Genomic DNA, 13,058 nt, shown 5'->3' on the forward strand with positions numbered 1-13,058 from the left:
AAAAGCCAGGCACAACCTACGGTTCTGTACAAAGAAGGTTCTCAAGAACAATAAACTCAGGACACTATTCCTCTCCAGTTGTCCCATTCCTCCCCTCAACCTTCTCCAGTGGCAGTGAACTTCCCATCTGCATCAGCCTGCTGCCTACCCAGCTCCTCTGAAGAAGGCAAGCAGCACACAGCAAATCTCTGCTAGACTTCAGGCTGCAAATGGCAGCACCAAGATACGTTATTATTCCTCTCTGGCTTTTTCAGCTTTGTCTGTAGGCAACACAGATGGCGGTATATGCTTCCTGCCCTGAATTAAACGCATGTACGTTGTTACCGACCGTCCTCTGGGTCCACGGGAACTCCATCAGAACATGGCTAATGATGTCTAGTTCTGAAGAAGAGTCTTGGAAAACATGAAATTCAAATGCAATATAAACAAAACCGTGTACGCTTTAAGTGAAGAATGAAATCCAGAGTTTAAAGGTGAAGTAATTCACAAAAGCGTCCACTCTTCAATGCCCAAAGCTACTCCTTTTACAGAAATATTAGCAATTAACTTTGAAGTAAGAGAATAAGCATATGTGTACCAGTTAGAGTAAAACGCAACCAGCTGTACCTGAATGCTACAAGCATTACTGTGATTTATACAACTATTTACTACTATTTGGCAGCAAGTAAGTATCACAGCTGGACATATTACTGTATCAACAAAAGGCTGGACGAGAGAAAAGCCTTCTCACTCAGCTGAAGGAACACCTGCAGTTTTCCCTGTTTTCCACTGTGAGGTAATACCTATTCTTAGTGCTGGAAAAGTAATTAACTAATCAAGATAATCATAACCGGCCAAGAAGGAGTCATTGGTGGACTTGAGAATTACACCACCTTCCTTTCCCCTCGTAGTAATAAACAGTTAAACTCAGGAATAATTTCTAGTAAGAACAGAAGAAATTCTCACTGCTCAGCTAGTGAGCTATGTTCAGGAAGACAGGCTGGTTAGGAGCCGACAGATTTAAACCAAAGAGTTCTTGCCTCCCCTGACTACTCACGTCCAGTCAAAAGTTTTTGTCACTGCTCTGGCAAGGGAAATCCAAAATCCCAAAATAGCAGCCCTTATTCAAAGAACAACAACAAAAAATAACAATCCGCCAAACCTCTGCATCCAGTATCTTCTAGCATTAGTAAGAGAGGAACTAAACCTCACACTCAGAAGTGTTATTTCATACACTTACCAGGGGACAACTCACAGAAAGCAAGAGCTGAAGAAACTGCCATCTCAAATGTGCTATGTCTGAACCATAACAAAGTTCAAGGCTTAAAAATATATTGAAGAACAAATTCTTCAAAGACAGATTACTGCTTTCAATCCTTCTAACACCCTATGCAATAAACACCATAAAGTGAATTGAGCAGTGATGTTTCCAGCTTCTAAAACCTCATTGCTTCCATAGTGTTATAAGGACAACTTTTACACTACTGTCTATTAAGAAGTAAAAGCAATCTTGAAAGTAATGAGTACGTAGTTTTTGGAAGAAAAAAATACAACCCATAAATTTCTATTAGAAATTTCTTTTTCCAAAGATTCCAGAATTCCACAGATTTCTCATCCAACTTACTTGAAATAGAATAGCTGCCATGTAAATACTGGGATACTCTGACAATTATACGAGACTTATGGCAGATGATGTATAAGACAAAGTACTGTTGGTCCCTTCTAATTCAAGCAAGCATCATTATTCTCCTGTATGTTTTTGGAGCCAAGTGGAGCAATAGTCAGAAATTACTGATGTAATGTGAGAGCGCAAAACACAAAAGAGGTTATAGCAAGTCAGTACAGATTAGGGCTGTAAAGAGTTAATTCACTTGCATGAAACAATTCATCATTCTCCTTCCTTCAGTCCATTGCTATTACATTTCAGAACGTCCACCCGTCTTTGAAGTATGTGTTGATACAGCACTTACTTCAGGTTTGACAAGCAGATCAATTTGTGGCTTAATATCTGAAGTAACACTTACAGTCCTACACTTCCTGCTATTGATCTGCTGCTTGTAATTATTGTAACATTGTATTAGTGAGGAGAACAGTATTTTCATTACAAATTGTCTGGGATGAAATTGAGTTATTGTCAGCAAGCAAAACAAATCTTTTGAATATGCTTCTATCATTTCAAAACTTTCTCTAGAGAAGAAAGAATTTCCTCCCGAAAATGGAGCATAACAACATTCTCAAAATGAGGAATACAGAAAAGGTAAGAGTGCGGGAACCCTGGGTGTGAGGAGGCACCAATCTTAAAAATCCACAAACCTCTAAAATACATGCTTTTATAGTCAACAAAGATATTATTTCACACAGTACTGTCTACCCCTTACCCGAGAGGGAAGGAAATAATAAGGCACATGAAAAAGACTCGGAACTCATAGAATTTATGTGGGAAGGCAGCAACACCCAGAGCCGCTACTATACACCTGCCCAAAGGTTTACAGCAACTCCAACATATTTCCCACACTTCTCCACTGTTCCCTGTGCTCTTAGTCCCAAATTTGTGCCATTTCCGGTGCCTGGTGGGCATTTCCTAGTTTCACCATGATCATCAAAACATTATTACAAGGATGGATTTAATAGGATGAATAAGGACAAAGAAATGAAAGCACCTAACACAAACCCTTGAAAGAAACCAATGGGAAAGCAATGTGATACCAGAGAGTAGGTGGGAGAGGCTAGGAGAGAGAGAGAATGGCGAAAAAAATATTTGGTTTTGTCCTGCATGTGAACTTTGTCAGGAGAATGAATGAATGAAACAAATCAATGAATTAGTCTTTGCAGCATTTGCATCATTGGTCTTATTTAGCAGGATCTAATGCATGCGGCTAACTATAAGCAAATAATCAGTCAGTGCAGGAGAAATCGATAGCCAGAGCAGGGAGACAGAAGATCCCGAATTGTATGAACAGCTAATCTGCCAGCTTTCCCTACTGCTGCCGCTCGCTCTTCCAAAAGCGAGCATGATAATGATAGGCTATTCAACTTACAGGTGTTTGTGAAGCTTCCTTAACCACCATATGACATTTCCGACATATATCCTGTAGTGCTAATAAAGATTATTATTAAAATTAAATGATTCTTGGAACAACATGTTAATAGAAAACCCTGCAGAACACTAATTTACTGGAGAGAAACTGGCAGAGCAGAGTTATTTAATGTTCTTAGGGTCCTACAAACTGGTAAAACTCCAAGATTTGATTGTCCTCCTACAGAGATTTATCTAAGAGTCAATGATAGGAAAGTGTATTCTTCATTAAATATATATTAATATGTATTTCAAATGCAGCACTTGCCAGATATCTCTGACTCGATATTAATTATGGCTTTTATTAAAGTCTGGAAAGACCCTCTGAATTGTGACTAGGCATAGTAATTTCTGCAGCCTTCAAAATAGTAGCTAAAGAGCTTGTCCAAACAATGAGGCTACTGTTATTTAAGCTCCTCGTTCCCCCACCCCAACAGTAATCAATTCGGATTTACTCTAGGAAAATCTGTATAACTACATATTAAAAGTGTTCTGGAAAATAAAAACATGAAATGCAGCCAAAGTCTCTAAAGCAGAGGGAATACAGGGAAAATTACCATTTGAAAGCCCACAGCATCAGCATTGCAAGATTGCTGCTGCCTCCAACACCTCTACCCACATCACGCCGATGTCAGCGCACGAGCCAACAAGCCCTTCTGGAATACTGAGTCGCCCATAAATGGAAAACAAATAAATCTTGGCTTAATCCTTAGAGCCTCTAAAATTATTTCATAGCGTGTAGGCTTTTAGTCTGAAGAATGGGAGCCAGGGAGTGTTGGTTTCCACCTCTTACTTCTCCAGTGTGTCAAGGATGAAACACTTTCTGGGCTTGCATGTTTTCTCTCTTTCCTTGCTCCTGGCGAGACCCCTCTTTCTACCTATTCAGGTTTTTCTTTCCTAGCACCAATTAAATGAGGATAACATCCCATTTTCTCTATTCCCTTAGGCAAGCTTCTGAACCAGCATCCTCTTTTGCTCTGTGGCTACCCATACCTTCAGAAAGCACAAAACTGTACAAGAGGAGCGTCATTTCAAGCACTGTGGGTACTGTAACCTGTATGCCCTTATCTTTATGCCACCAGCCCGAAAAAGCACATTTCAGAACCATCGTGCTATCCCCTCATTGTAGGAGACTTCCATTTCTCCTGCACTGCATTACGTAATTTTTATTTGTTTAATCCAGAATCACAAATCATGGTAGTGCCCGTACTGTTACCACTGCTGCAAAATGAAAACAAAGAATTCTGTGTTTACTAAGGATTTGACAAAGGCTTGGTTTATAAGTCCTAAGGGAACTGTGAGTGCCTTTTTAAGTGTAATTTTGTGTAAGTGCACTACAGATAACCTCTTCTGGAAAATAACTGTTTGGGCAGCTGGAATTTGCTATGATGTCATCAGGAAACTACTGTTACAATAATCCACCCCTAATGGCAAAAACAGTTCCTGCTACATTTATGCAACATAAAGCATCCTGAACTACTCCACTCTATTTTAGCAGGTGCAATTTTTTAAAGGTTGAAAAATAAAGCATCTGACTTGATATTAATGGGACTCTTTCTCTTCCATATATGACTAGACGTTATTGTTTTAATCTCTGTTATTTTTAAACCAAGGATCATAATGACTACTCCACTAGTGCTACTTTAATATCAAGGGATCATGTGAAATACAAATACAATACAATGCAAAGAGCAATCATAAATATTCCACTTGCATGTTCCATTTAAAAAAATATTTCTTATGAGAATACTCAAATATCAAGTCCAAATCTCCTCCCATTTAATATAATTAAAAAAACAGACTTCAATGACACCAAATGACTCAAATGCCTAAAATGATGGTTTTGTTTAACTGTTCAGCTAATTCAAAGCCTTTCTTCAAGCAACCAAACTCATATCTAAAGCAGATCAATTGATCTGCCTCATTATTTACCTTCCTTAATTATGATTTTATAAACTGTGTGTCTGACGCTCCTTTGGTATTACATGTAAATCCTGCTCTAGAGTTGTCATGACCATGGTGGTAGAAGTCTTGGGGATCTACGTCCTGCTCAATACCCAGGGAAAGGTCTCAGGAGCTTCGTGGATTTCCTATTACTTCCAGGCACAGAGCTGAGTTCGACCTGCGCATTCATCCAAAGCAACAGTGATCCTGGAGAAGAAAGCCCATGTTATAAACCCTCACTAGGTTTGAGCCAACACTGTTGAGATGAAAGGTATTTCATATTCTTACAAAACATAGCAGTAATAAATAAAAAGGCAATGCATTTAAATGTCACTGATTATTCTTGTGTGTATATATATATTTACAAATTGTATGTATAAAAAAGCAAGGCATACAATACTTTCCCATATCTTGCTGAAGAGCTTGAAAGGTGGTGGAAAATTTTTCATCATGTGTGCTAGTAATAACTCTAAACTAAATCATTCTGGAACTAGTTTGTCAAATGTTATCCTGATAGCAGGATAAAAAGCAACTCACTCTCTACAGTATTTTCTATTAGGTGTTGAAGAAACAATAAAACAAAGTCAAATACATTTTTTTTTTCATCTTTAGAATCCTATGGTGGGACAAGATCAGTAGCCCTTTCTAACTGGCTACATAAATTCATTGGTACCCTCTGTGGTGTGAGTCTACAGTCAGTGGCTACAAACTACGAAAGAGCACAGATTATCTAAATCCTTAGTTGAAATTACAAGTTGCTGCAGATGGAGATTTTTCTTATATAAGTGAGCTTCCTGCTGGAAGAAAATGTCTCAAGAGGCCTTTCTGCCTTCTGTCCTCAACCTTCCCACAGTCAGGTAACAAAAGCTGGGAGCAGTATGTGGGAGTAATAGGTGAACAACAGGGTTTACAGAAAAGCAGAGCTTCAAGGTGTCTAGGCTTTTACTGCAGGAAGCTCTCTCATGCTCCTTGTATCAGTGGAGGAGATCAGAATAAGCCCCTGACCATTTTAACTTCAGCCAGGCAGCCATAGTTCGGAAAGCTGCATTTGGCTCTTTGTGCCCGCAACTGTTTGTCCAGTGTCCAGAAGTTGAATACGCAAGAAACAAGGCCGCTATATTTAAACTCCTCCGATCCTCGGGAAGGGGTCCTGATAGCTAATGCCAAGGTACACAGGAACTGAGATCTCACTAGCTGTGCTTGTCACACATAGATATTAATTTAAATGTAAGAGATGTCACTGGAGCAGAAGATAATAAAGTTTTAAGCAATCCTTAACATTACAGTTTCAGCTTTGTTAAAATAAAAAAGTATACAACTGTAACAGTATTCTTTTCAACTATTCTCACAAGTACAGAAATTAATTCCAGCCATAACATCAGTTTATGGAAGTCTTTCATCAAGAAACGTTTAATATCCTTCTTTTAATATGCCTTACCACCAATAATCTATTCTTATTTCAGAAGACAGGATCCATAGGTATGTGCACTCTCCCAGGCTGAATTAAGATTTGCTTTCATGTTCAAAACACCATATGTTATCTTAATATCTATCAGGTATTCCATAACTGTCAAAGGACAATAACCAAATGATCATTCTTCTAAAATGTCAGTCAGGTCACTTACCTTCCCAGCATTCAAAAGGCCTGGTATTCTCATGTTACCTGTATGCATTCAACCATTATTTAAACTGCAGATACTAAGTATGTTACTGAAGCCATGAGGATATGAGGATATAAACGGAACAAGGTTTGTAGGCAGAGTTAGTATCTTTTTAAAATCCATACACCTAGTTAGGAAAACAGGACATATTTTTGGGCACACAAACCCTTCTTCACATCACAGACACCTATGCATGCACTAAATGCTTTCCAAACCCATAGAGGAAGAGAAGGCTCAACACCATGGTTTCAGCCCCTATCCTGAAAAGACTTATTCACATGAATAACTTTCCATATAGTGAGGGTTACCCACATATAAAAGTTCATCATACGACTACCCCAAGATCAAAGCATCTGCCAGTATCATCTAAAACATTTAACAAAGGCATTCCTACGAGGCACCCAAAATGCATATCCGTTCTTCACAACACCCCCACCAGGAAGCAGTTTGACCATCTCTCTGTTCCTAATCAGCCACATCAAGTTTTGTCAGTGTTTGGTTAATGTAAAATCCCATGGGTCAAGACTTCCACTGAAGTTAAAGTTGCCAAAGTTGTTTCTTTAGTGGATTTGACTGAGAAGACTTGGAAACACAAACCCAAGCATAGTGTTTCTGGGCCATGTGCTGAAGCTGGGCTGAAGCAAGGCAGCTAGACAGTCCTGAAGGCCCAGACCAGCACAGCACATTCATTCTCCAGCCACTCTGCATTCACATCTGAGCACATGAAAAGAAAAATTACCTCCAGGGTGCTCTCCACTTATGAATTATATTTAACATCTGGGAAAATAAACAATACTGCCTCAGCACATAGTCTGCAATATATATTAAAAAAGTAGAGAAGTAGCATGGTGAAACTATTTCAGGAAAAAAAAAACAAACAAAAAAAAAAAACAAATGCAAGAGTAGAGTGAGTGGCTCAGGTCTAATTCATCATCCAAGTAATAATTTCACTGAGTTAGTGCCAGTGGATGAGGCTTTTGAACATATTAGTTTAAAATTACTTTCTTAGTAAATAAAGCTTTTGTAATGGATTAAACTTGTTTGTCAGCAGATCTGTATAGATTCTACCATATTCCACTGAGTGCCACACTGCATAGAAAGTTTTGCATGGGCTTTCATCAGTTACAGAAGATTAAAGGACAAATTACTATGTCCCACAGAGACTCCAAATTTCACCCACTTTTAAAAACATTATAAACCATGTGGGGGTCAAGTGTTGCAAAGACAGGGGCAATATAAAAAAAAGTTCCCTCTCTCTTTGCAAACAGTTTTCGCTTTAGTGGAGCTCTTACAGCCACTATTGCGTTGCATTTTTGAGCCCTTTGAAATTCAAACTTCTGTGCAGGATGAAAACGCATCACATATGGCATCTCTGAGTTTCAAAGTGCTCTGTTACCCCAATTTTCATTCCCTTTTATTGAGTAATTAAGCTGACCGAATCAAGAGATTTCATGGCCTGCAAAGCCATCTGAAGAGCCATTTTCAGTGCTGGGATGTTTCCTATTTCCAATGCATTGCTCGCATGGGATATACTGCATAAAAGAGAGCAATTCTAGCTGAACTCATAGGAATATACCAAAAAATGGAAGATACCACGGGAGTTTATTTAGTAGCAAACTCCCTTAAAACTTTATCGAAGGCAGACAATTTACATTGAAAAGACCATTGTAAAAATCAAGGTAGGCTCTTTTGGTTGCATTATAACTGTCCTGCTGGGTCAGAGCAGAGGTTCAGCTAGCTACAGTGGTCAGAAACAGATGCTTAAAAAAATTAGTATCAGAAACAGAGGTGGTCTAAAGCAATCCTTCCCATGACAGACCATCTTCACTTCTGGCAATGAGCCGTTTCATAACTTCCTGAGCCAGAAGCTGTATTAACAGCCACAGATGGAGGCATCCTCTGTAACTCTACCTAGCTGTTTCTGACCTTGTTTATAATTTTGGTCTCCACAACAAACTATGATAGACACTTTCACAATTTATATAAATATGGTGCAAAAATACACCTTCTATTTAAAAACTGATCCCTGCCAAAATTCATGTGGTTCTCTTAGTTCTTGTATTATGAGAAAGGATAAATAATGCTTCCCTATTTATCTCCTACATACCATTCATTAATTTATACCTTTCTTTTGCATTGCCTCCTTTGCCATCACTTCTTCTAGCTGAAGAGTCATTTTCTTTTGTCTGTTTTCCACTTCTCATCTTTGTTGCATTTCAAGGGAACAGTTTTAGTTCTACCATTTACTTTCTCAGATGATCAGAACCGCACATAGGATTCAAGATACGGGCACAGAGACAGCACATGAATTAATGCTGTTCCAATTTCTTTTCTTAAAAGTTCTAACACTGTTTGCCTTTTTGAGCAGCTGCGAGATGATATTTTCAGACCACTACCGCAGTAGCTTAATGCTCTTTCCCAAGCAGCAATAAGTTATTTAAAGCCCTTCATTCTATATGCTCTTCCTCATGTTCATTGCTTTGAACTTATAGATGGATTCTCTATTAAAATAAAACAAAAACACACTCAAACATTGCTTATGCTAGCAATATACAAAAAAGAGAAAGCAAAGTAGTGTTAGCACTCAACTCTAAAAAAAATATTAAATTAAAGAAGCAAAGAAAAAAAGTAGGATGAACAGTCAGGGCTATGTTACACTTCAAATACTTCTTCATGATGTGAGATACTACAATCAAAGGAATAAGTGCTTTTGAAATCTTTTTTTAAAAGATCAGATAGTGTTTCTATGAACTGGCCTTGGTCCACATTCTTTTCCATTTAATACTGATCCATTAGCCTTTATTACATCTGCCTTGGCAAATCTAGTCTTCTGATTTGTATTATGGCAAATGCTTGTGGCCCTACTGATACAAAATAGGTTTTGCTCATGATTGTTTTTCAAGACAAGATACAAATCTGCAGAAGGAAAAAAGCATTCTACTAGGAAATAAAATAACAGAGATGCACCAAAATTTATTTTTGTGAGAGGCTCATGAATTTTCTAACTAAAAAAAATGTATTTATAATTCCTCCTGAATAGATATGAAGCTACTCATATTAAAATGCAGTAATCCCAAATTTATGGCATATTACATAATGATACTATTTTGCAGCATTAAGAAGTTTACACTCCTTCAGGCTCAGATACTAAGGCTGTTCCTTTAACCGTGTCCCTAAAGTAGTTTCATTAAAAAAAAGTTACTCCACTCCAGTCTGGTGCTAAATTCACATCTGGTCTCATATTAAATGTGAATCCTGCTTTCACACAGAATCTGGCCCCTAGAGCTGTGGAAAAACAGGTTGTTGACATCACAGACCAATGGTTAATTTTTTCTTTTAATTCTCACTCCTGACCCATGAAAACATGACATCAAAGCCACAAAGGCGAAGATTCGGTTACAGACAAAGCCTGATGGTGTCTCCTCCTGTGCGAGCAGCGTATGATTAAGCTAACATACCATCCGTAGTTGGAGGAAACCACACACCAGTCTCATGAGATACAAGCTCTACGAAAATGTAGTTATTGCGAACCAGTAGTGGAACTCCAGACACTAATCGTTCTTACTCTGTACCTGACTAATAAGGGCACATACCAGCACCTGAGGCTTCCTCGCCCTACCCATGTTCTCAGCATTAAAGCCAAAAGAAAGAACATGAAGGGCAGAAAAAACTGTTAATGACAGCAGTCCTGAACTCAGACGTGTCTGAACACTGCACTTTTAATCTAAGTCCTTTTAGGCAAATTCTTCAAATTGGATAAAACCACATATGCAGAGAGATGAAATGAAATGAGGCAGAAAATACTTTTAAAAACAAAAAGTTCTGAAGCATTTTCAGTCTTCTGCACATTTTAAATTATTTTACCTTTTCTTCCAAAGGCACTCCTATTCTGCCTGTTTCACTTTCCATCTTTCCTCCCATAGAGATTTTCGTTTACCAGTCATACTGCCATTCATCTCCATTTACCTTGAATGACGCATACACTACTAGTGCAATTTCTTGTAGGATTACTCCACATCCTGCTAAAACAACAGTAAGCACATGCTCTTCAAAAAAAACCCTGCAGACTCTGAGCGTTGCATAATAAATGGTAAAAAAAATGTACTTCATCAGTTATAACAGGAGAAGTCCACACTCCATAGGTCATAAAAGTTTAATAGGTCATTAAGGAATATAAACTAGAAGAGCTTAATAAAAGAATAAGTGGAAACAGTTTCTCAAAGAAGTCACAAGAAGGTGAATGATACAGTATAGAGGACTCCACACACATGCAAGAAGAGTTAACTGTTGAACAGCTATTCACTGAAAGGGGAGGCCCTTCCAAAGCTGTAAGAGTACGTTGAACCCACGGTATAGCAATGGTTGCATCATGCTATCGTGGGATAAAAGCCTGAAGCCAATGTTTATCACATTTTCACTGCACCACTGATTAGAAAATATCGTCCGGTAAAAGCAGTGAGAACGGAAAATGTGACAGGTGATCAGGAACTTTTATATCGTGAAATAAGTGCTATTTTTTTAGGCAAATACTAAACAAAGTGCAGGGCCTGGAGAGCATATGCATTATAGGCAGGTTGAAGCAAGTACTTGAGCTGTTCAATTAAGCTTATTCACTGTCCTAAAAAATACGGGCATCACATATACAGTGCTATACCTATACTCTTGCTTACAGTGGGTCCCAAAACCACTCTCCATATCACACAGGACTCATAATTAAGACAAAATCCTGCTCTGCAACACGATAAGCCCTTTCCGCAAGAAGCTGAACAGAGCCTGAAGCTGATAGGGAGCCAGTCTGCTAGACCAGCACCCACAAATTTCCTCCCTCATTTCAAAAGGGCTGAAAACGAGGAGAGCGCTTTGTTCTCTCAGCTTAAAATACTTCAGGGGAAATTTATAGTTTGCAAGCAGCCCGGGCTATTCATTCATCAAAACGAACTCAAATCCTCTACCCGCGCGCACGATTTGAACGCGCAGTTGAACACAGCAGACTTTGTCGACTCCAAAATTAGCGGTGACCACTGCTTGCTCTTCACTCCCCGCCCGGCCTCGGAGCCTCACAGCGCCTTAGACCGGCGCACCACGGCCTTCGCCATGGCGGAGGCCTTTTTTTGAAGGGGTTTGAAGGCAGCCGGGCCTTCGAGCTGCCTCCCGCCGACCGCACGGCTGTTTAGCAACCAAAACGGGCGCTGCCCTTCGGCCAGCGCCGAGACGCCCGCTCTTCCCGCAAACATGGGGCCGCGCGCTCACCCCGCGCCCAACGGCCCTAACGGCCGCCAACGGCCGCGCGCGAGGCGCCCGCGCGCCGCTCCCCCCCCCCCGCCCGCCAACGGCCGGCTCCTACCTGCGGCCGCAGCGAGGCGGCCTCGCGTCACCGCGGCAACGGGCGCCGCCAGCAGCCGCGGCCCCGCCCCGCTTGGCCGCCGGGGAAGGGGGGGTGGGGGTGGGGGTTCTGCCGAGGACCTGCTGCTTTTTCCCAGCGCGCAATTAGTGGCAAATCATTAAGGCTTAAGATGGTCGCACAGAAGTAATTTTCATTAAGGGAAAAAAACAAGGGGGAAAAAAATCCAATTAATACGAAGACTGAAGTTCCAGAGCAAAATAGTCAAAAAACTGGATGTGGCGGAATAAAGCTTTTCGTAATTTGGATTCGTCCAGCTGCCGAGTTACCCCACAACCAGACACCTCTGCGCTGGCACAACACCCCCTGAATAAGCAGCCCAGCGCTTTCCATGCCCCACTCACCAGCCCCTGGCTCATACAGCACCATCGCGTTTCAACTACACTACTCAAGCCTCAATATAATGCCAAATATTTATTAATCCCTGCAGGGGATCAGGGCAGGGCGCTCCTAAGTACACCATTTGAGCATTTCAGCAACTTCCAAAAGCAAATCTTCGTATAGCTCTTATTAGGCAAGATGGTACATTTCTGCCAAATTCAGAGCTGGGGAACCCCAGGACCCAGCGGCGTCCGCATCGAACGCGTGTACGGGGTACAGAGCCCGGCCAGCGCGAGGGATCACCCTCCTGCCATTTCGTGAGCTGCCGTGTGTTTGCAGAGCCATCTGAGCGGTCCACATCGATAACCCCTCCGCTTTCTCTGAGCCAAACATCTTTACTTGGCATTAATGTTATTTATTTCAAGAAGCAAAGGGCTAAAACAGTCAGTTTCTGTAGCTCCACAGAGAGGTGGCAATTCATTCATTTAGTCACCCAGACTCATCTGTCCATAACCTTCAATTTGCCTGTTCAAAGACAGAGATTACCCATTCTTTTAGAAACATCACAATGTTTATTCAGCTCTTACCAGTCTTGGTTGCACTTACAAGGAGGTATCAGCATTTCCACACATTAGATGCAGGATTTTTAACCCAGGCACCTCGGGACAAGTTTTCT

The 13,058-nt window shown here is 40.4% G+C and overlaps 1 protein-coding gene across 19 annotated transcripts in view; it reads right to left on the minus strand.

Moving 5' to 3' along the window:
* Positions 1 to 13,058, minus strand: part of LRRC56 (leucine rich repeat containing 56) — an 86,272-nt gene that overhangs the window by 54,159 nt on the left and 19,055 nt on the right. For 5 of the 19 annotated variants that reach the window (XR_010389553.1, XR_010389552.1, XR_010389551.1 and 2 more), the window contains one exon: positions 12,461 to 12,907. The exons of 12 other annotated variants lie outside the window; for them this stretch is intronic. The gene's annotated coding sequence lies outside the window, so the exon portion shown is untranslated. Of the gene's footprint in view, positions 1 to 4,987; positions 6,271 to 12,004; positions 12,062 to 12,460; positions 12,908 to 13,058 lie in introns of those variants that run through there. 2 more of the 19 variants (XM_026108076.2, XM_064513210.1) reach the window with 2 other exon arrangements.

The sequence above is a fragment of the Dromaius novaehollandiae genome, chromosome 5 (assembly GCF_036370855.1).
Source record: "Dromaius novaehollandiae isolate bDroNov1 chromosome 5, bDroNov1.hap1, whole genome shotgun sequence".
Taxonomy (NCBI): Eukaryota; Metazoa; Chordata; class Aves; order Casuariiformes; family Dromaiidae; genus Dromaius; species Dromaius novaehollandiae.